Raw genomic sequence first — 23,991 nt, 5'->3', positions numbered from 1 at the left:
TCCATTTCTCTCGGCTTCATCCGCATCTAAACAAGTGTGACAGTGTGTCAACATCAAGCAAGTGGAGGGAAAATATTAGTGTTCTAAATAAGACAAAGGGGACACCTGAGGGGGGCGGGGGATCTTTTATTTTATTCACTGAAGTATTTAGGTGGAACACATCCTGTACGCAGTGATAGACACGGAGCAGGAGGGTGTTGCTATGGCTACACATTTAAATAAAACAAAAAGCTAGCCCTGACCTGAAGTGTGGACTGAATCTAAAAACAGGGAAAACATGAGGCTGGGTCAGCTCACTTACACGCCGGGCCACAGGCGGCCATGATCTCACTGGACGGCGTTGTACCAGCAACGAGTCCAGGCTACATCAGGGTTTTTGTTGTAGTCGGATCACATTAGAGGATACATGGCTGGTTTTCAAACACAAGATCATGGGTTTGGGTTGGCTGTCGAGTCAGGTAGCTTCACAGTCGGCGTCCATACGGGTCCTCACTCAGCTGCCGCTTCACCTGAGTCTTAAAACATCCTTTAAATCCTGCTCTGTGGGCTCCTTGGGAAGGGTGAGATTGAGAGTTTATTTACAAAACAGAAGGATAAGGAAGAAGAAAAATACTGGATAATGAAGGTTGAAAATGTGCTGTTAAACTGTATATATTCATAAATAAAAAAATCTAAAGAAATAGTTAAAGTTGTTCAGTGTTTAGCCTCGACTAACTGTGTCTTATTTGCCAAATGTGGTTTGGACAAAGGATGCCTGGCAGAGTAAAAACAACCGACAAACAAAAAAGCCGAATAACTCGATCAATCCCAGATTAGCTGTTGCCAGCCATCGATCTGAGAGGAAGCTTGACTTTTGGTTCAGGGAAGATTCAATCCCCAATCGATCCTCAAAGTGTCAAGTTCTTGTCAAGAAGGCCTTCACCATTTCCTGATGCAAAGACTTGGCAGGGGTATGAAATAAATCGAGAGCAATCAAGCAGGAGGAGGCGGAGAGATGGAGGTTGTTGTGTGTGTGTGTGTGTGTGTGAAACAGAAGGGGGACGTAATGTCACTAATTTACTAAACAAACAAAAACTACAACAACAGCACTGATTGCGTGGCTGGTTGCAGGAGTGGTGTCAAATTGTCATAGCATTGCAAAGTTTTATGGGCCGTGCAGAACATTTGGACGGGGAGGCTTGGACAGCAATCGGCTACCACTCACTGTAAATGGGACCTGGCGTCGCAATCCAACGCCTTCAGTTGAGCTATAAAGATTAACAAAGCTCCCAGAAGTACTATAAAGAAAAAAGTAGAGAAAAGGCTGAACTACATAGAAATGTCTTCTGATGCAAATTGAGCAAAAAAACAAAAAAACAGACGAGGGCCGATCATGCCAGTTTTTAAATCGTTTACTATACCCGCTCCAGCGGTTCACTTTCAGGGTAGATTCAGGACATCAACGCCAATCAGACTTACAAGCTGGGTTGGGAAATGTTGCTTTACAGTGTTTTAAAATATGCAAACAAGGGGAAGAAAGACAAGTTCACAGTAAAATGGCTTTACATAAAAAGGAGTCTCCTACTGGCGTTTTTAATTTTCAAAAATCTACAGTTTCAACAGTAAGTTTCAAGGTGTAAGACAGCGCCTGGTCCTTTTTTAATCTATATTTAAACAAAGCCGTTGGATTGGGAATTGGGGGAGATCTTTGGGATATTCTTGAGAATCCTCTCGGGGTAATTCCCCCTTAAATCTTTACAAAGATATTTTAGCTGTTGAAATGTACAAAACATTTGTCATACAAGTTGCAGAACAGACGACAATCTCTCTTTTTGGTTTGGTTTGGCAACAAGCTGAGCACGGGCGGATGTTCTCCTCTTGTTATTTAAGGAGGACATATTATAACCCTTCTCCACCTTTTCAAACAGTCCCCTGTGGTCTAAATGAAACATCTGTGCTGTGGTCAAAATATAACATGAATCAAGCACCAGAGGAGGTTTGTGACCCTGTATAAACCAGCTCTCTCAGAATGCTCCGTTTTGGTGTGTGTGTCTCTTTAAATGCAATGAGGCCCCCCCCCCTGAGTTTTCCCGGTAGACATCACTCCTTTGTAATGAGAATAAAAATGGCGGACCTGTGCAAAAGTTTTGTTCTAGGCTGGGGGTGGAGTCCATGGGTGGAGATACCAGGGGAGGGGAGGGGATTTTCTTTTTACCAGAATCCCACTGTGACATCACAGGGAGAGCAAATTTGAAACTGAGCATTGTTCTCTGTGTTGTAAGACTTATGCAGACCACAAACAAAGGACTGGATGGGTTTATTTCACATTTTGTGGGTCGGTAGACTCTCAGGTTACACAAATATATGTTCAAAAACACTGACTCTTAGAAATGCCCACTGTTAAAAAACGGTAAACAACTGGCAGTAGGGTTGCCAGGAAGTTACTGTAAAATTAACGGTATATTGCTGTTGCTGATTTACAATTCTTCACAAGAGGTATATTTGCAGACTTTTACTGTGAATTGTAAATACTACACCTAGCTATAGATTAATTTCCTTCTATCAAAATGGACACAATCTATTTATTTTCTAAACCTAGTGATTTGATTAATTAATCCTTGCATGTCATGTTATAAAACACCAAGTTTTGAAATAATAAATAGAAATTACCTTTAAAATTGCAACTTAAAATGTTAAGACAAATAATAAAACTTCAAACTGTCTTCTCAAACCACATCTGTCTTTATTGAACAAAACAAAGACAACACACATTAAGAACACAAAGGGTAAATAGGCAAAAAATCTTGCACAAATATTTACATTAAGATATTTAGCAAAGGCCATTTCCAATGTATAAAAAGTGCATAAAAGAGTTTTGGTAGATACATTTTAAACAGAGATATGGAAAAAAATGATGTTATAGTTTCATAACTGAATAAACAAGCTGTCCTCTGAGGGAAATTGGGTCCCTGGACCTGCACCTGCCTCTGATTTCTCCTTCCAGACTGAAACTGCCACAAGGATTCTGTAAAGGGAAAAAACAACATTTGAGCATAAGCAGCTCCAACTGAACAATGAACATTAACATATGGACAATCCTTTCTAAATATTCCCCATATACAAAGAAGTAAAGTAAAAGTATGAAGTAAAACTAGTATGAATAAAAATAAGTCCTGGAATTACTTTAAGTACATGAATTCAGGATGTATGGCAGCAGCTTCATGTGTTAAAACAGTGAAAAACAAAAATCATGCTTCAGGTCCATTCTGACAGTCTCACTAAAGTTTCCTTTTATACATTTTCAAATACTGTATATTATACTATTTATACTATGGCCATATTGCCTAGTAGGCCCAGCTAATCATCATTTCTAATTCAATATTTAATCAATATTCAGTGTCAGTTGAAGCTGAAACAAAGAAAAAGTGACTGTTGATGTTAGCTAACCTTACCATTCTAGTACCACCAGGCAAGCAAGTCAAGTTCATTATAGCCCACTTAGTTAACCACATTACAAGAAAATGTTTTGTTTTTTGTCCCATTTAGCAACTGTTAAGATCTGTATTTCAAGCTAATGTTAGTTGGGAAATAATTCACTCACTGCGTGTGTGTCTGCCTGCAGTGTTTCTGAGTAATTTCCAAATCTAGCAAACGTTAATCTTACAAATGACTTCAAACTTAGTAAGTGATGGTTTTTGCCTATTCTAACTAGCAAAGCAGTAAGGCACTCACCTCTTAATTGTCAGGATGGAGATGGATGACAATCTGACAAAGCCAACTCCACTGTCCTTTCACCCATGTGGTCTCAACTTCTTTTTCCCAAAATGCATTGCAAAACCTACGGTAAATTACCGTTTTGTTTTCGTCAAGCAATAATACAGTAAAATATTGTTATAAACCGTTATAATACAGTAATGTCCTGTATTTAAACATAACAGGATCATACTGTTGACATTTCAACAGTTAGTTTAAATTTACAGTTTCTTAGAGTGAAGTGGATTTTTCATAATATGTCCCGTTTAAAGATGGTGAGTGAAAGAGACGTTTAAAGCAGATAAAACAGACAGACTGAGAACAAGCTGTCAGGCCCCTCAAAAAAAGGTGGATTGACCCAGACTACTTTTCCAAATCATACCCTGTCATCAGATACAGTCGAGGTTTGAACCTTCCTTCTTTCTTCATTTTGCACCCAATCACTTGGAGTTCACCACACTGACTTGGCCCCTGACTCTCACTGCAAAGTGGAGATTTGGCTCCGCACTCCACCTTTACCTTCCTTTCTGCTTCTGTTGTGCTTTAGTGGGAGCTTTGCACCAGGAGACTTGATTAACTTGCTGATGGCAGCTGAGCTCTTCCTCTCCAGGGTCAGGCTCAGAGCTGCAACGATATAAAAAATATATAATAATACATGGATGGATTGGTTTTCATCGAGAATGTTCCCACTGAAGGCATGAAAAGCCTTCAAAAATACTTTCACATTGAATCCTGCTCCATATTCTGCATCTCAAGCCTCTCTAGCAAATGTTTGTTTAAAACAGTCTTATGTTGAGCAAGATATGAAATATGTTTTCTCCCAAAAAATGCTCATGCTGCAATGGGACTGACCTTGCTCCAGCATCCATCGCCTGACACCTGCATATATAGGCCAGCGTGTGCGATTGGCAGGTAGCCTGTTGATGCTGTGCTCTCTGATGCTCAGTAAATATGAACCGCCTGCTTCAGAAACCATTCACGGCAACCTATCAGCGCTAACTGCAAGCAGCATATGCTGGGGTTTGCTGATATCTTCCAACTGGCATCACAAATTGTTGAAGAGTGTCAGCACAAGCGGCGAACACGAGCAGCGATTTCCACAGTGTCAGCAACAAGAGGTATAACAAGACACACAATTAAGAGCTCACACTCATAGACCCGACCACACTTACAACTCAAGTGAGAATGTCGGCTGTTGTCTGTGATCAGTTGGGATTTCAGTATCTTAGTTATCACATTGGATGTTGGAATTGTTGAATCACACAAAGAAAACTTAAACTTCAAGTATCTTAATCCACTTTGATGAAATTAGAGCGAGTTAGAAATCCAGCAAAAAGCAGTTTAAGTTAAGAAAAATCAGCATTAACTGTTTGGTCACTTTTATATTTCTTTACAAAGATATGTTATGTTTTCTGGTTGTCCGTCAATCAATCTACAAAAATGAAACCATGGCTGAAACTGAAGCAAGTCCGTGAGCATCGACTGATTCCTCCTAATCCTCATTTTACTCTCTGTCTTTTAATATCTATATTTGTACAGTATCACAGTTTATTTATTTAAGTCTAATGTTTCTAATCCTAAAAGCAGAGCCAGGGACAGGAGCTGCAAATTATCCACAACTAGAAACCTGCATGCATGACTTCTGCTTTGTATGCAACATGTGAAGCGATGCTCATTCAGTGTTGCCAGATGTTTTATAACTATCGTATTTGTACCATCATTTTGCCCTCCGTATCATGTTCCATCAGTAATTGCAGACAAGGCTAAATGTATGATAATTTTGCAATTTCAATGTCTCCTAAACCAAAAACTGTTTGTGATTTGAGAGCAACCAATCACATCAGCATGAATGAGATTGCCGTCACCATTCGTTTTTTTTATGTACGGTCGGGCCCTGGAGTTAACCCTGTAGATACAGTAATAACTTCTGTTTTGACCAAAATGACTCTTCATATCCGGTATAGATTTCTGCTTCTGGGAAGCTCCATTAGCTTTTCTTGGATAAAGAGGAAAGCTTCCCTTCTTATGACCCGGGGGGGTTATGTAATGATCTGAGTTTACTCTGAAAGTTAGAGTGAGAGAAAAAGTTGTGTCAAAGGGTCAGTTAACCTTTAATCTCCTCTCTCGCCTGCAACATACTCCCTGGCCGAGCATCTCTTTGGAGCATCATCACAGTATGGACTCAGGAACTTTTTCACATCTTGTTGGCAGGACTTTCTGCTTGTTATCCACAGTATCTCGCCCATAGCTTTAAGTAAAAGTCTTGAATACATGCATCAGCTCTGGATCCAGGCCCAACAGATCGATAGGTCATATTCTATCTTGTGTGTTTTGTATGCTCAAAAGCTTTTATTTCTCTTGATCTAACTCAGATCAATTATTGTTTTTTTCTGTATCTCTCTTTTTTATTTCTTTTATACAGGCTTAACATGGCCCTAAAATTGAATAAGGCCCAAAAATGGGAAAGAAGGCTACAAACTACCATTTGTTAATAAAGGAAGAATTACTTCCATTAATATTTGAGTTATAGTCGATACCTGTGATCTTGTAGTTTGTCTTGTAGTTCTCCTGTGATCTTGTAGTTCTCTTGTAGTTCTCCTGTGATCTTGTATTTCTCCTGTGATCTTGTAGTTCTCTTGTAGTTCTCCTGTGATCTTGTAGTTCTCCTGTGATCTTGTAGTTCTCCTGAGATCTTGTAGTTCTCCTGTGATCTTGTAGTTCTCTTGTAGTTCTCCTGTGATCTTGTAGTTCTCCTGAGATCTTGTAGTTCTCCTGTGATCTTGTAGTTCTCCCGTGATCTTGTAGTTCTCCTTTAATGTGTGTACAGCTGATCATGGCTGCATTCACGCTCCAGAAACGGAGGTTGTGTTAGAAGAAACCATAACAAGTTTGATTTCTCCCTTTAAGACGATGAATTGATCGAGTTGCCCTTTCGAGACACTTTGAAAAATCAAGAACAGAAATACTCCCACATCCACAGAAACGGTTTAGTAGCTCAAATTGGCAGGTGTGGATCTCTTCAACGCGTTACCTTGCTGGCTTCTGTGGCTTCAGCTTCTTTCACAAATCGCAATGACACAGTAGCTTTAGTAAACTGCTAACACGTTAAGTACAGTGAGAACAGTCACACGGGCCAATCCACTTATTCCCAGCTCGCTTTATTCCAGCTGAGCTTTCACACTTTTGAAAGGGAGACCATCACGCCTTATACACTCTTATGATGTCATTTATGCAAAGTCAGGAACATGAGAGAAACAGGAGGGTACACAAAGGGTCCTTAGCATGTTGAAAAATACAGAAAATACACAAAGTGACCTCGAGATCGATTTACATTTATGATACTAAAATGGAGTGACGTGGTATTTTGAGGTACGTGTTGGTTGGGTTTTTGTCTTGTTCTTTTGATGTTTTGGGGTTTTTGTTGTTGTCATGGGGTTCTTATGTGTATGTCAAATCGTGCCACAATTTTGGGAGTTAGAGGACCCGATTGCAGACTAACAAAAAGGCAAACGGCAAAAACAGGGTCACTTCTCAAAAGTCCAACAATTCCCGAAATCAAAGTTCAAAAAGGAGAAACGACAAGACGCCACGAGGAAACAGAAGGGAATGAACACAGAGGCTAAATAGGCACTGGGGTAATCAAGAACCAGGTGTGACATACAAGAAACAGGTGAAACTGATGAAGGCGATGATAAAGGAGGGGAAACTAGACAAAGGGAGGAAGTAAGACACTGCAGGATGAGAAATACAAAATAAAACAGGAAACACTAAAAGATAAGACTAGAGAAATGCAAACAGGGACATCTAGAAACACGAGGGTACAAACGAGAAAATACAACAGGAAAATCTTAAAAGTTAACCGATGAATACGAACAGAAAAACACACAGGAAGCAGAGAAACTCAAGGATACAAATTTCAAAATAAAACAGGAAATAACATCACAAGCAACAAAGACTAAGGAATAAACAAGGGAAATCATGACACAGCTGTTTTAATTCCAGCTTTTCAAAGGAATATACAAATGAGGCACAGGTAGCTTAATGATTAGTGGGCGCTCCCCTTCTAAGCGGGTGACCTGGGTTCAAATCCAGCCCGCTCCTCCTTTCCCCACATTCTCTCTCTCCCTGACTCCTGTGTCTCTAAAATAAAGGCATTCGAAATAAACCTTGAAAAAAAGGGCTTTACATATTTCCGCTTTTTTTAACAGGTTGTAAATAATTACTAACCGTAATGAACATGACATCAGAGTGAGCCTGAACAGCCCCTTTAGTTTCAGGATATCAAAGGATTTAGAGAATGCAGAGGTGGAAATCTGTGACTCCAAACTCCACAGTCGAGTATTTCTCTTATCACAAACGCCAGAAGCAATCTATATTACCTGTGATGATAAGCCAAATGGTTTTAAAGCCAGGACAAAGGACATTGAAAACCTGCAAGCTTGTTGGTCCAATGACGACTTTAAATGCATTTAGAAGTCGTGAATCAAAGACCTAATCCCGTGGCTTGTTGACTTTCAGATTTACATCTTTGAGTCACGCTGACAGCTTCCATCAACGTTCAGCGGCAGGCTGGACCGGCAAGCGCCGCACAAGAAGAAAAAACATCTGCCTGGACGTACAGCGGAGAGAAATCAATTAAAAACAGGATGCAGATAGCGTCTGACATTTCTGCTAACGCCGAGGAGATTGTTATCTTTGAGATGACGGCTTGAGGTTGGACTGTTTGAATTTGGCCGTCCTCTCTGACAGCCAGGGTCGCAGGGAGGTCGGTCTTGTTCTAGCAGCGTCTCACGCGGCTTCTGTGCTGTGATGATGTACATGGAGCTCAGCGTCAGTAAAAGTAGGAAGTATGGTTATATTCTCTCACACATTCAGTATTCAATTTATTAATTGACCGAAGCCCCTCCCTCTCTACCACTTCCTCCGTCTCCCTGCTCTGGTGATCAGCTGATTTGGGGCGTTTACTCTTTAAGTAATGATCCAAACCGACTCTGCCACGACTCTGCGACCCTTTACCGCCCCGGTCACCTCCAGGGGGTTATGACCACAACCACCAGGGTCCATAGGGGGCGTCCTCTCCTGCGGTCGGCCTCACTACCCCTCCAAGAACATGAAGTCGTCATGATGGAGTCTAATCCCCAAAGACTTTGCACATTTATTTCCTGAATTGTAAAATAAATAATTGTTCATTCTTAATGAAGTCTCTCCTGATTGGATAATGAGTTCGCTGTTTGAGCAGAAAGTCTGCGGGACCGTTTGTAGAAAGGTTGCTGTTTGATTTAGTCATTTTTAACTTTGGAGGATTTAAATTTACATGTAATATATTTAAATTTTGGAATTAAGAGGGCTGAAGCGTTCGACTTGGATGACTCTTTATCGCGTGATTCAGTCGTATTTGGTTCCATGACTCAAACTGCTCCGCTCAGCTGTTATTGAGGCAAAAGTACAAATACTTAATTCAGAGGCCTGAGTCATTTTGTCAGACTTTATCAGACCAAAGAAACATTTGGCAAAGTTGAATAAAATAAAATAATACTGGAGTCCTGAGGGCACAGCACTGCACAAAAGGCAAAGATTTGCATGAAGCAGATGAAATATGATAATGGCAGATCTGTATAATTGTTCATAGGTCACACAGACAGGCAGAGTGGAAGCAGGGGGCTCCGCTCATCAAGAATAACTCAGCGCACAGCGAGAGGCACACATGCAAGATGTCGTGCAGAATTTGTGGTTATTATTTAGGATGAAAACCTTCTGTTTGTGAGGGGCACGCTTGCTTTGGGTAAAACACTCACAAACATCGCTGTGGGACAAATCGGGGTGTCACTTAGAGACAGATTTATTTGAGAAATCACATCATTCTAATTGTCCGGAAACCTGTTTTCCATCTGCATCATCGTCAGCCATGAAATTAATTTCTCACAAGACTAGCTCTGAGTTGATAGAAAATGCTTCAGGTACAAAAAAAACACAAACGGTGATTAGACTTAGTTTCTTTTTTAACAGGGGTCAGACGGATTGTTCCACGGACATGTGCGGCTGTAACCATTAAATACACAAATGATAATTCTGCACTGAATGTGAATTTACGACGAATTTTAAACCTGTGTACGCTATGCTGAGTCAGAGGTCAAAATAGAGCAGCGCTTTATATGCACAGGGTTGAGTAACCATTTCTTCTCCTTCATACAAGTTTATATTGACTTAGAGTCTCACACAAAGACTTTATATTAAGATTGACGGAGCAACAGACGCCTAGGAGTGGAGCCAAAAGATTTAGAGCTCCCCCTGCTGACTAGCTGCGTTATAGGTCTTAACCCCCGCCTCTTATTTGTTAATGGGACATCTATACCGCGGCTCTTGCAGTCAATCTTTACCCTGTAGACTCTGGTTGCAAAGCTGCAAAATGTCAGCACACGTCGAGGGGATAGCAACTTCTGGCTTCATCCTGTTAAACGGGGAGGAGGCTGAGGCATGCTGTCCATTTGAATATACAGTCTATGGTCTCACAAACGTAAAGTGCATCCATGTGTCACAGGCTGACTTTGGAACAAGCTGGGAGGCATCATTAACGTCTCACGTCTTCGCAGAAATTGCTGCTTGCTTATAATTATTCCAGTCTCAGCGTTGCACCGTGTTTCATGTCCCCTTCTTTGGTGTTCCCTTGGCAGTTTGCAGGCTTAACAACTGAAGGGATTTGTACATGTGTAACTGACAGGGGAATGAAGGCATGCCTCCTGGCTCTACCAGGAAGCAGGTGTGGAAAACAGAATCACAGGCACAGTGATGAGCTGCAAAATAACTAAGTTTACCCTCGCCTCCTCTCACCTTTAATCTGATCAGAAAACAGGCCTGTTATCAAAACATGTTAACCCACTTATCACTGTTTACCCATCATACTCGGCTACAAGCGGACACTGAATACAAACAAGGCGGATTCATCAAACATGCCATTTAACATCCAAGATTTGCAACAATATTAAGGATTGCAGCTGTATCCTGGGGAAACATGGAGAGGAAGCTCCTATTATGTCAAGATTTGGGATGCTTCACCAACAAGTGAAGAATACTAAAACATGAAAACATCATTCAGCTTTGACAACGAAATGTAACGATGGCTGAATCCTGCTTGAATTCTGAAGTAGTAATGATGCATACATGCAGGAGCTACTCTACGAGATGACCAACATGCCGTGTATTGCTGCTGTGGCTCAGTGGTGGAGTTTGTGGTTAATCCCCATCACCTGCAGTCTACATGACCAGCTGTGTTTGTGCAAGACACTGACTCACACTTCAGGCCCCCCTGAAGGAATAGCAATGGACTTACTGTTGAAAAAAACAAAGTTGCATCATCTGTTGGATCGAGCAGGACAATTTTTGAACGAGGAATCTGCTCAAAATTAGGATTATTTTCTGAGCAGTACTTTCTGATGATTGGCAACAGGCAAGGCAGGTGACTTCTTGGGGACGCCATCTGACAGAACTCGCCCTCAACGCCTGCATTATTACCGTGCAAACACTCAGTTTGTCAGTCACAGTCACCAAAGACAGTTCAGAGAAATCAAGACAGTGGTAGGTGAAGCGACAGCGACAATTAAATATGATAATGAATGAGTGAATACTGCTCATCATTATATTCACCATGCCTTAGCTATGAGGGGGAGATATTGAATCAGGTAACTGCTGCTAGCTTTACAGTATGACTTTAGTCTTAATTTAATTTAAAGTTGGAGCAGCCTAGTGTGTCCAGCTTAGCCAGCCATGACCAAGGTGAGTCTGCGTCGCCGGGAGTCAGAGTCGACCTCAACCAGGAGCCCAAGAGACTCACCTCTGCTGATGTTGGCTGTTGTTTCCGCTGAATAACAGAATGCTTTTCATCAGTAGTTCTCAACTAATGCGATGACCTTAAAGTGGGTCGTGGAGCAGTTTTCAGTGGGTCTTGAGTGTGTGCCTGGATAAAGAACTAAAGTGTCTAAAAGTTTGTGAAACGCCTTTTAAACGTGTTCGTTTTTTTCAGTTTCTTGCTTCATCCTTCATCCTCAAAAATGATGGGAACAATTATTAAATCCAAAGGCTGTTGCATATGTGGGACTGGTCCTTCTCCTTCAGTGTTTCTTCCCCATGTTGTAACAAATGCCTCTGCATCCAGTTCTTCACGTGCAGTCGTAACTACTTCTTTCAAATTTGTCTCATAATCATGAAAAAAAAAGCAACTCTTGAACTTTCTAGCGAGGCATTTTTAAACTTGGATAGTTATCTAAAGCGTGTTGTTCTCGGCCGTAACAGACGCTCAGAAATTCTTTGTTAGAAGCCGAGGTGCAAATACGGGTTTTGTAGTCGGATATGTCAAATATTGACTCGCCTTTCATCCCACCACATTGGTTGAAAACTCTTAGTGTTTCTTTGGCTGGCTGGATGTCTGACATTCCTCACCGATGCCTCGTTTACCTCAGCAGGAATCGAGTGTGCTTCTGGTGAGCTGGATGGCTTTCTAAGCCCTCACATCTTCCAGGAGGTTGAACGGCCACATTTGAGCTGCGGCTTGTGAAAAATGGAGACATCCAGCACAATACCGCTGCTATATTTCCGTAAGTGTCCTTTCTCTCAATCTGCTTCCATGAAATCCTTTTTGATCATGTGCAATCCCCTCCTCAGTACCTGGCGGCTGACCATTTTTCCGACACACAAATGTCCGTTTGGCACTTAGAATGCAGCAGACATGATTCCGCCTAACATTTCCAAGCCGGACAAATTGGGCTACGATACCAGCTGTTAAGCATGGGCAGGCTAATCAGTTTAGCAGAATGCCGAGGATTATGCAGTCAAAGAAGAGTTGTTGTTCTAGACACAATATACTGCAGAGGACAACACATCTGCTGCTGCTTTTCGTTATCTGAGCTATTTCTGCTTGTTCATTCTGGAAGCTTGTCTTAGCCTTGTTATTTGCTCACCGCTGTTTACCACAGGCCTGTAGTGAGGGAAGTGTCCAATTAACTGTGGATTTGGTGGCATGTGCTATCACATCAGGGGTTTTTTTTCTCCCAGAGTCTCGCGTCATCTGTGTTGCTTGTGTGGCAGGGTGTGAGGGCTCGAGGCCAGCCATTTTAAATCACCTCCCTCGGCTAAATGAAGAGCGTAAAGCATGGCGCGTCTGCAGGAGACAAAGAAAAAGAGGCAGCGAGAGACTGACGGGCCTCTGCATGTTTCAGAGTTTTGGAATATGCAATGATTTCAACATCACAAAGAAGTGATTTGATTGAAAAAGAAGAGATGATTGTGACAGTTTTATTTTGTTTAATAGGCCCTACAAGTATGTGTGTTCATTTTGAAGTGAAGCAGGCTGTGACATTGAAAGGACTCGCTTTGATCTCAAGACCACAGGGACTGCACAACTGAAAATATGTAGACGACCTTTAAAATCTCTCGTTTTAAAGATACAATGTTTAAAATTATGACAATAAGATATCTAAACTATCACATATATGTTTGTTGACGTTTTACATAACCTAAAATATTTCCAACAATTATCAAAACCAGAGAAATCCTTCATTTTAGAGTTGTTACGGGAAGTGTCTTGTCGCGGCAGCCGGCATGACAGAGCCGTCATGTTTATCGTTGCCATGGAAACACTGGATGTCACATCAAAGACCGCTGCATAAGGAAGCGTGAGCTGCTTCTGAAAGCTGCCGTCCTGTTGCTGTTTGAGCTGCTGTGATGAAAACGTTATGTAAATTATACTCGGATACATTAGCTCGTCTGTAAACATATTCTCTTCATCAGGTCGGTTTCGCCCGGTCGTCATGACTACGGTCAACTCAGAGTTCGTTTTAATCCAGGGTGGGGGTGAAGTAGCAGAGAGAATCACTCCCATGATTCCCCGCTAGCCTCGACGTCATCTTTTTGTTATTGTTTTGATTGAGAGCCCCCTGGTGGTGGAAGTTGCACACTGCGCGTTAAAGCTTCAGGTAAAAAACTTAAATATTTATAGGTATTAATCTTGTTCTAATCTTTTATATCGGGGAACTCTCTGTAACTTCTCTTCTCCACTTTGTGTTTGGTGTGCAGGGGTCTCAAGTCTTCTCCCTACAAATGATTCAAGACTGATTAAAAAACAAGGTCCCAAGGTTCAGACACTGAGAGAGTCTGACTCAGGCACCATGTGCTTACAAGACGTGATGCACTAAAGCTTTGTTTAGGGAAGTAGTCACAGAGCATTACACTGTAGTGGACACTGAGCTCTCAGCGAGGGGCTTAAGGCCAAACTGTTTCCTCTTCCTGTCTGTTTTTAATCTCTCCAAGAGGAACACTTTGAATATTTCCCGGCCTCATACACACGTCTGACTGAATCTATCGTCCCTGTTTCTGTTTTCCTCTAAATGTCAATTTATTCCCTCAAATGTTTCTGTTGATGTTGATGTTGTCTACTCTAAGAGGTGGAATTACCTTCGTCTTCTTCTCTCCATCTGTTTATGTTTAAAGCACAGACACTCTCCTGACTCCTCTCTTGTGAGCATCTCGATCTGCTTACAAAGATATCTCTCCGACCCGAAAGGTTCACCAGCTTTTCTGTGACATTTCAGTGACCTTTTCGAACTCGCACTATCCAGGTTTGGATACAGTATTTCTTTTTTTTATCCACTTTTCCTTTGAGAGTTTAAAAAAAGAAGGGGAGCTGAATTCACCTTTTTTTTTATATCTATTGTGTTTTATTCTCTTTGAAGAGAGACACATGAAACGGAGGCTGGCGGCGGTTGTTAATACTTTTTATCAAGCTACTCGAGGTTTGGAGGCTGGCAGCGTTTCTGCATGCACAGGTAGCCGAGTTTAGCCGTCTGATCAAGTGTCAACACATGAAATACACCATCACCAATCACCGCTCCGTCTTATTCTTTAAGTGATGTTCATTAACATAAACATGCAGATTGATTTTAACTTGAAAATAACATCTGAACATTGTACTAATCTAATCACAGGGTACGGATCAGAGCACAGATTTAGGGTCATGGATCGAATCGATTTCAGGTCGGCCCCCAAAAATCAGAACATTTAAATATAATAAATTAAATCAAGATGTTACAGACATTTTGTCGGAGTGAGCAGCTTCCTGAAGTTTGCTGTTTGTCGTGTGTTTCGAGTTGGAGGCCATGAAATGTGAATATTGAAATGTGGTTTTCATCAAATCAAGCTCTGGAGGCATGCGTCCACTCATGGACGAGATGTATGTCCAGCACTAATGTGTTCCTGAACTTGTTAGTGCGGTCAATGAAGGAACGTTGTTGGATGCAGTGCAGTGATGCCGCGAGGCATTATTGCAGTTAGTTCTCCTTATTGTGCATGTAATTGAATTGAGCTGCGGATCAATGTGACCGGGCCTGAAAAGCCTCCTCTGGCATGTTTGTGTCATCAATTGAGTTGAATAGCACAGAGTCGGTCCTCGGCCTTCATGACTTTGCTACATAATGACGCTGCAGCCTGGGGGCGTGGTCTGAGTAACTCCGTGCCCCGTCTGTACTTCTGGAAGACTTTTGACCTTAAAACTCGTTGAATTGAAACGTGAGGGAATGAATGATGCAGGATGTAAAGTCTGGTCTTAAATCCAGCAGGGGGGTGGATAGTGGAGGATGGTGGGGTGGGGGTGGGGGGGGGGGTGATGTACTGTATAGGCTTATAGAAACAAACTGGTGATTGAAAGGGTTTTATTGCACAGAGGGTTTTCTCTGTAAGCCTGCAGGGCTGACTGAGCGGGGTGAAAACAACAACAAAATGCACCAACAGTGGAAATGTTACAGTGACGTATTCCAACACTCAAGCGTCTTACCTGCCCGGACTCTCTGAGGCAGAATATTCCGTTTGTGGTATTTTACATAGGACACAAAAGACGTTGAATGAGCACTGACGTGAGTTGAGCCTTGTTGACAGTGTGGCCTTTTGTTCCTGCAGAGGACAGTTGCTAGATTGAATTGATCTGACTTCAGAGCCTAACCATTTATCTTGGTCAGTCATATCTGATCTGTGGCTGTCAAGTGGAGACAGGCTCCTCTGAGAAATAAAAAAAGGAAAACGGCTAGAGGAGACAGTGAAGGGTCTTATTTACTTCTTTACCTTCGCGACTGTATTTCCTGTCCATTCGTGCATGTTTGATGTCAATCAATCAAATTAGGAATAAGAAGACTGCATGCTGTCACTCCTGCAGCCGTGTTTTCTTTGTTAAATTCCCCCTTAGGTTCACCTCCACCCAGCGACTCCACCAGGAAAAAAAAAACCCTAAAGACCCTGTTGGCACATTTGCATTTAAGCACTGTCACTCCAATTTAGGAGGCTGTGAGTTGATCCTTTTGACCGTGTCTTCCGCTACCTGGGCCATTTCTAAGCCACAGATGATAATCCTCGAGGGGCCCTCATTAAGTCTCCGCTCCAATTAAGCCACACTCACTTTGCCGCAGCACGATTGCTCCGTACCCTGGCGCACAAATCCTCCAACAGTGGATTAGGCTGATCAGTGGGTGGGATGAAAATAGCAGCATTGGTAAGACGCTGAAAAGAGGGTGAGTGTTTCTGACGTGTCAGCAGCAGCCGTACCGCTCACATGGGTTCAGGAGGAAGTACTGTATATCAGATGTGAGATTTGGACTAAATGTGTAGTTACTGTAGAAATGGTCCGTTTAAGTGTCTCAAATGTGGCTTAGCAAGAGGACTCACTGAGCAGGCCAGTGCTGCTGAACTTTGATACAGTGAGGAAATTTAACTGGCCTACATTTTCCTCTTCCTTCAAAGTTTCATAATCCGTTTTAAATCCAGTCGCAGTCTGGGTGAGAGAGTCTGGATCGCACGTCTTAGAATCTCGTTGACTTTGCACTTTGTGATTGGACCGTCATAAATTAAAAAACGGACTTTTAGGGACTCTAACATTTAATGGGTCATCACTTTGCTTTGCTATTTACTACCAGTTTAGAAAATATCAACTTCCATGTTGCCGTTGTAAAGACTAGTGTTGTCGTCAAGACCACACTAACCGAGACCAAGACATACCCAAGACCAGAGACAAGCCAAAACATTTAGGGATGGAAACCGAGTCAAGACCAAGACCAAGACCAAGGCAGGGCAAGACCGAGACGAGACCAAGACCATAAATATCAGTGACACTGGTGTGTCACTTTTTTTACAACATAACACCGGGAAGGTTGCGGCCTTCACCCGGGGATAAAAATCAAACTACAAATGAATTGAGGTTGCTTATCTGTGACTTGTTTTTAAGATATACTGACTGACAAGAACACATAAACCGTTGTCTCACATGCTGTGGACGCCTCGCCGTCAGTTATTGTCTTTCATTCTGACTGCTTCCTGCTTGACTGAACGCGCCGCGCTCTTCTCATTCAATGAACCAAAGCCAACAACCCAGAAATCTGCAACCACCACGGCATGACTGCAGCTGCAGATTAATCAGGCGGGACTGGTGATCCTTAAAGGGACAGTGCGCTCAATACGTAGCAGCATATATCACACCACTATAACGCCTAACACGTCTTAGTTAGGCGTGGTTGGGTGGTTTAAAGTGTGCCCCTCTGATTGCATTTAACACGTTGCTGTTGTGTCTTCCAGTGAACATTAATGCGACTCACTTGTCTTCAGCTCAGATGATGGTGTAATGAGCCTCTCTTCTTCTCTGGCAGCTATTTAGGCAGAAAAAAATGATCAAGTTGACCGAGCAAGGAGAGAGATGCTGCGCATATGTCACGCTGGTCTTTTTCCTGCCTTGCCTCCCCGGTGCGGCTCAGCTAATGTTCTTCCTTTGGACTGACATTTTCTTCAAGGATGTTTATCCTGGATCGCTGGGCATTTGTGGTGGCTGAGTCGGTTAAAGTCGTGAGCTCACTCTCCACGTCCGTTCTGATTTGTGTTTCTTTTGTTTACTTTCAGACCCTGGAGTTAGTGACCTGTGAATAGAGTCACACTGGGGAGAGGACTTCCTTGCCTCTGTAGCAGTGTATGGACATCTGACATTGGGGAGCCCAGCAGGTATGTCAAAATGAATCCTCGTCTTCTTGTAATTGTGGATTTTTTGCCTTTTTATTTCAGTTCCTCAGTCACATTTGTATAAAAGGTCAGCTATGAATAACAAAGAAGGAACATAAAACCAAACCAGTGTCGTATGTGTATCCTTATATGAACACACAAACTGGACAACATCACTCTAAAGAGTTCATCCTGAAATAATGGACTCTGGTTTGCATGATGAAGAAATAGAACAATAAAATGTTTAAAGGGTAAGTTCAACCTTAAACGCTGCTAACATCCTCTCCCACTGTTTCTTAAAAATGCACATGATTAAAGGAGCAGTGACTGTTGGAGGTGCGGCCAGTTAGAAAATATGTGAAAGGTCAAATGTGATTGTGTGTACAGTTACTTCCTCCCTCGCTTGTTTACTTAAGCTCAGTTTGGCCCTGCAGCAGCAGCACACTTGAAGAAGCAGAGTCGGGTTTTCTATGGCGCAACTTTACCAACGACGAAGGTGCATGAAGAGTGAACGGCGAGAAGAGGTCAAAAAGCTCCAGAAGCAAGACACTGAAAAAAGATAGACCGATGACTGTAAATTAAATTACTGGACGAAGCCTGAGTGACGTCACTCATGGGATCCTGCAGGGGGTGCTGGTCTCCATACTGGAAATGCTGTCTCAGTCTAACTTTCAGTCAACCTAACGACAGGCTGAGAGCTGGAGCTGAGGCGGGTTTTAAACCTCCTGACAAACCGTTACACCGCGCCCACCTGTCAATCAGGTCAGCTACACGCCTTATTGTGAATAACTCTTATCCTTCATCAAATCAAAACTGATGAGTAATCAAAACATTCACCCCCCGTACAGTGTGTGTCCATCCAGACATGAGCTAATCACACCTATTTGTTTTTTTGAACCAGGCTGTAAACATGTTCATCTCTGCTGTAAAAACAGGCTTTTTAGAATGGGTGTGTATGTGACTTCCTGTGCTTCTGCAGCCAGCCTCTAGTGGACACTCCAGGAACTGCAGGATTTTACACTTCAGCATCAGCTTCATTTTCAACACCAGAGGAAATGAAATACTTATATCCATCTGCATATTTATACATCAGCCAATGACAGATCTGGGCTGCTTAGATAAGTTGTTTAGACCAATGAGCACTCAACAAAGGCATGAATGACCATATATGGTCAATAAGGTCAAACATAGTACCAAGGGGATGGTTTTAGAGTTAGCACAGGAATCTTTATGAATGCTAACAACAGAAAGAATAAAGAAAAGAGCAGCAAGATGTTTTATAATCAATGTCCAAGAAAGAAACAGTCACATAAGAATCAACAGAAAATGTAAAATATTAAACAAACTCAAGGTCAGACTTGAAAAATTCCTCATTCTTTCCCTCTGGGGGATTTCTTTGCAAAACAGAATTCATCCTCGATCCTCAGACATGGAAGTTGTTTGGATGATTTAAAGCAGCAACAATATTCTTCATGCAAGCCGGATGTGATTGTTCCATCTGTTGCAGTGTTCAGTTCCCCTGGCAGTGAAAGCCCAATTACCCCGGGTTTATTGTATATCACAGATAATTAACGTGTTTGTTATCCTCTACTTGCTCTTTTAAATTTGATTTTCAGCATGGCATGGCCTGGAATTATCTCAAAGTTGGCTGTGCAAAGTATTAGATAAACGATATGCGTTGGATTTAACCTCCCATGTCCTCATTTTGGGGGGTTGGGGGGAGGAATGAAGCTTGTGGGGAGGAAGAGAGAAATGGTTTTTAGGTAGAGCAACTCACATCAATTATACTCCTTTATCTAATCAGAAACTAAGAGGGGCGAAAAGGACCAGACTGGTGTTGTAGTACTGGAAATCAGTCTTGGTCTCCAGACCACTTTTTGAAGGTCTCGGTCTCGGTCTTGGAATTAAAAGCATTTTTACTCGGTCTTGTCTCCGTCTCAGACTGGGCGGACTCCAGATTTTGGATTGTAAAAAAGAGATTCTTAATCTCAATTAGTCAATCATTTGCCGTTCTAAGATTGTTCACCAAACCATTCAAGTACCTTTCTTTCTTTTTTAAGATTTATTTTTTATATTTTTTAGAGACTTTATTTTAGAGATCGGATAGTGGATAGAGTCCACATTGTGGAAGGTTAAAGGTTCAAGGTTTCTTCATGAGTACCCAAAGGTACATTTGTTGTGCAGACAAGAATTAGGAATGACAAAGGAGCCACAGGTCGGAACTGAACCCAGGCCGCCCACTCTCGAGCTATACCGACGCCTTGTGTGTCATTTCTTTGACACAGGATATGTCACTAAATGGTTTCAGCTGAAGAAAATGGATAAAACGATTAAATAAGGAACAAATCCAAAATGGATTCTTCTTCTTCTGAACGCCTGTCTCATCTGACCACAGCTTGTATTTGAAGTTTCATCTTGTCAACAAGGAAGAGAAAAAAGAAAATAGGAGGAAAAAAGAAAACCTAGTTAAGTTAACTGAATCACCGGCCTCGGCGCTGCCTCCCGATGCTTCACCACATCAAAGTGACGCTTCCTCCCCAAAGGGCAGAGATGACAAAGAATGACTCGCAGGGTGTCAGACACATCGGACCAACATGCTTAAATGCCCGGCCTCAAATGCCACCGCTGCATGTTTTTACGGTCAGACCCTAATGGGGATGGTTACGTATTCCTCTTTTTTTCCTTTCATGTCGCTGTTTCAATAAAAGCACCCGGGCAAGATGAGGCAAGAAAGAGCGGGCAGCGGTTGGAAATGAATGTGATGGCGTTGGGAAAGGGACCGTGCTGAACGACGTGTGGAAGGGAAATGTGTCTCTCTGAACTCCCCTGCTGCCGTGAGGCATAACACAATTAGACTTGAGATTGTTTTTTTCCTCTCCCTCTGCCCATCTGATTTCTGCTCTTGCCAGGCTATTCTCTTTCATCTGCTTTATTCCTCTGTATTGTCATAATGTAGCAGACCCTGAGTGCTCTCACAGATCACTGGTACAGCTTATCAGTGAAGTGGTGCCGCTTCAAATTGGGTGCCTTAATTTAGTCTCTCTACATCCATTCTCAGGATTACTCTTTTCGGGGGGGAGGCTGTAGTGCTGGAGAGGAAAGATAAACATGCTTTAGGTAGAACTCTCTGGTACATGGAAATCTCGTGCAGACTTTAAAGAACGAAGGGAAGAAAGAGATGTTTAGAGTTCTAAGTGTTGAAGCGGCTGAGGAGTCGCCTCAGAAGTGATTGAGAGATAAGTGTGTGTCTGAGGGAGGGGGAGAGAGAGGGCGCATCAGGTCAAATTAAACTGCAGGAAAAATTCCAACTCATCCCTGAAATTAAATCAGCACACATTGTCCTCTGTTCATTCCTCTCTTTACAAGTCTCACCAGGAAGTCATATCTTTACACACTTCCTGTAGCTGGAGGTATGTGACAGCAGCAGCGTCTCCTGTAAGTCTACTTTCAACACAAAGGGGGCACACAGACTCTACATGACCACTGAAGGTGATGTCTCATGGACTTTTATTGAAAAAATGTCATTTAAAAAACTAGAAAACTGGTGGTTGTATTTGCATCACACAACATAAAAGTCGCAGCATGACGTCCCTCAGGTCACATGATTAATCACTTGTCCTGCCATGTGACGATTGCACATGCAGACTTTTAATCGAAACATCGTTCAGTCCTACTGTCAGGTACCATCGGCTTAGTGTTTAAAAAGATTTCAGGTTTCAGTCGTCGCAGACAGACAGACAGAGGGGACATGCGGTAATGTGATCCCTAATCGTTATTAGAATAATTATTTTGCTGAAGGTCCAAGAACAAGAATCCTCTATCGTTGTTGGTTTATCTACTGGGTGTATTTCTATAATAGATATTATTAGACAGTACAATGTGACATGCCAACAATACCTCACATGATCAATACTCAAAGGACCACTGTGACCTCAGAGAGAAACTGAAGGATCTTAAAGTCTTCAGTGGAATCTTTGAAGTTGAAGTTGAATTGTGTACAGTTCGTCTGCAGCTGTGAGTCCAGCTCAGCACTTAGCCAGCGAGCCTGATCATCGGACTGGATTTTAATGGCTGTGTTTACCCGGCAACCGGCTCCTGCATTAGGATACGCTCCATTTTTAGACTTGCCGTCAGATGCTCTTGTTTCATGCCCCCCCTTTCAACATAACCAGAGCAGCTGTCTCCAAAATTTGCAATTCAGATAGTTTTTTTTAAGACATTACTCATGGATGTGAGAGTTGAAACAATATTCATCTGTGGCCACACTTTACTAGAAGCAACGTAAAGGCATGATTAAGCCATTAAGGCCACATCTGCCAGCCTAATTTCTTTTTAATTTGCAGAGAGCTCCGCCCGTATACTGCTACAGTGGATGTGACATTTTGATTAAGCAAGGGCTGTAAAAATCATTACCGCAGGGTTGCAGAGGGTTACTGCACACATCACTGTGGAGAGTAGTAACCAGTGGTCCACTGTGGATACCACCGCCAAAACCAGAATATACCTCTGCAATCACACTGACCCCGGTGCTATCGTTACAGCAATCTGTGTCACACACTGTGGGGAGACAGAGCGAGGCAGGGACGACCAAAATCAATTTCCCTGCGTGCACGACGTCTAACATGCTGCTTTTAAACCAGCTAAAGAAGAATTAATTTATAGCATACTTTGTTTTTTTACAACTCAGCTTGTTACATCAGTGTATTTACATCTATTTGAAATACTTTATTTTTTTTCTCGTGGTAAATCCCTCTTGAGAATATCTTTTTTTAATACTGCCTTTGGCATAAACACTGCGACTAGAAATAGAACTCTGCGATTAATTTGACACACAGAGTGCCAAGTTGAAACACTGAAGCTCCAACACAAACCATGAATGATCGCGGTAAAGACTGTATATATGCCTAACTAAATGATATCTGCTATGCAGGGATAAGTCTTATTTAATGCATGGGTAAAGCATATCTCCTCGCACAGGGACGCTGCATGTACGACTGATAAGAGAACTTCATCAAGGAGGAATTATTTTGTTTGAATTTATTTTTCTGTTTCTGAGAAAGTCGGAGAGATCCGCCTTTGATGTCTCGTAAAATGACCAACACAACTCGACTCCGATGACACGGGGCATGTAAAGAGAGGTTACAGCTGTTAGATAGATCATTTAAATATGGATAACATCATTCTGAAATACCTAAATGAATGTCCAAACCTTTGTTCAAACGTCCAGCACAGCCTCTTGTTTTTCGCAAGCGGAATAATTGTCAGAAAAAGCCGCTGAAACCTTCTTGAAAAACAAAAGTACATTCAGACAGGCTTATGTCATCAGAGGAACTCGGTGTGTGTGCTGATAGATGGTCTGGAATGTTTACTTTACATATTACAGACGTGGTCGATTCACACAGGATTAAAAACACAGACGTCCTCCACAGTTATTACAAGTGACCAGAGGTCCCAAGGTTATACTAATCCTGTGAGAACAGGGCTGAAGAAAGCAAATCAGAAGCAGAGATGTGTGGTCAGACGAGGTCACTCTCGAGGTCTCACAGAGACCGGCTGCTGCCCTTGATTTAAGCATGAGGCACACAGCTGGGCCCAGGTGTGTCTCATCCTGCTGATTACTCTGCTCACCAGTCTGCAGCCCTGCAGGGACACACACAGCACCAGTAGAGTGTATAATGCAGAGGGGCTGCCACAGAGGCACCAGATGTTGTCCAAAATTCAGAAAAAGTCCAATATTTCTAATGGTTCATGGCAGCCATGGCCCTCTCAGGCACAGTGCTGGGAGATCAATGTTGGCCACCAAGTGATGAGGCACAGTGTCCCTGCAAGGCGTCTCTCCCTGCAGTACTGTGTTTCTGATTTTGATTTTCAGGAGTGCCGGTAATTCCTTTAGTTGAAAAATGGGGAATGATTTCAACTCTCCCTTCAGCGTCTGGTTTCTGCTGAGAAGATGTTCAATAATATGAGAAGATGGGGATGACTGCAGTGAGCTGCTTCCAGTATGTCGAGAGTAATCCTGCTTCCTGTAACTGTGCATGGAAAGAAACTCTGGAAACACACATGATGCATAAATCATTTTACTCCTGTGATGTTACCGTCACTGAAGGTGTCTATAAGGAACTATTAGATCTCTGAAGAGTATGCACCACAGGGAAAGTGATTGTTGATGTTTCATGAATATATATGTGAAGCTAAAGAATTGCTTCGGTTAAAGGAAGAATGTGCGACATGTTCCACATAAAT

At 42.2% G+C, this 23,991-nt stretch overlaps 1 protein-coding gene across 6 annotated transcripts in view; it reads left to right on the top strand.

Moving 5' to 3' along the window:
* The window catches only part of lingo2 (leucine rich repeat and Ig domain containing 2), a 247,861-nt gene that overhangs the window by 62,119 nt on the left and 161,751 nt on the right, over nucleotides 1-23,991 (top strand). For 5 of the 6 annotated variants that reach the window (XR_010666863.1, XM_065958803.1, XM_065958801.1 and 2 more), the window contains exon 3: nucleotides 17,653-17,751. The gene's annotated coding sequence lies outside the window, so the exon portion shown is untranslated. Of the gene's footprint in view, nucleotides 1-12,207; nucleotides 12,321-17,652; nucleotides 17,752-23,991 lie in introns of those variants that run through there. The other variant, XM_065958802.1, reaches the window with a different exon arrangement.

The sequence above is a fragment of the Labrus bergylta genome, chromosome 9, assembly GCF_963930695.1.
Source record: "Labrus bergylta chromosome 9, fLabBer1.1, whole genome shotgun sequence".
Classification (NCBI taxonomy): Eukaryota; Metazoa; Chordata; class Actinopteri; order Labriformes; family Labridae; genus Labrus; species Labrus bergylta.
The sequence above is the reverse complement of the archived record's forward strand: the minus strand, read 5'-3'. Positions and strand labels throughout refer to the sequence as shown.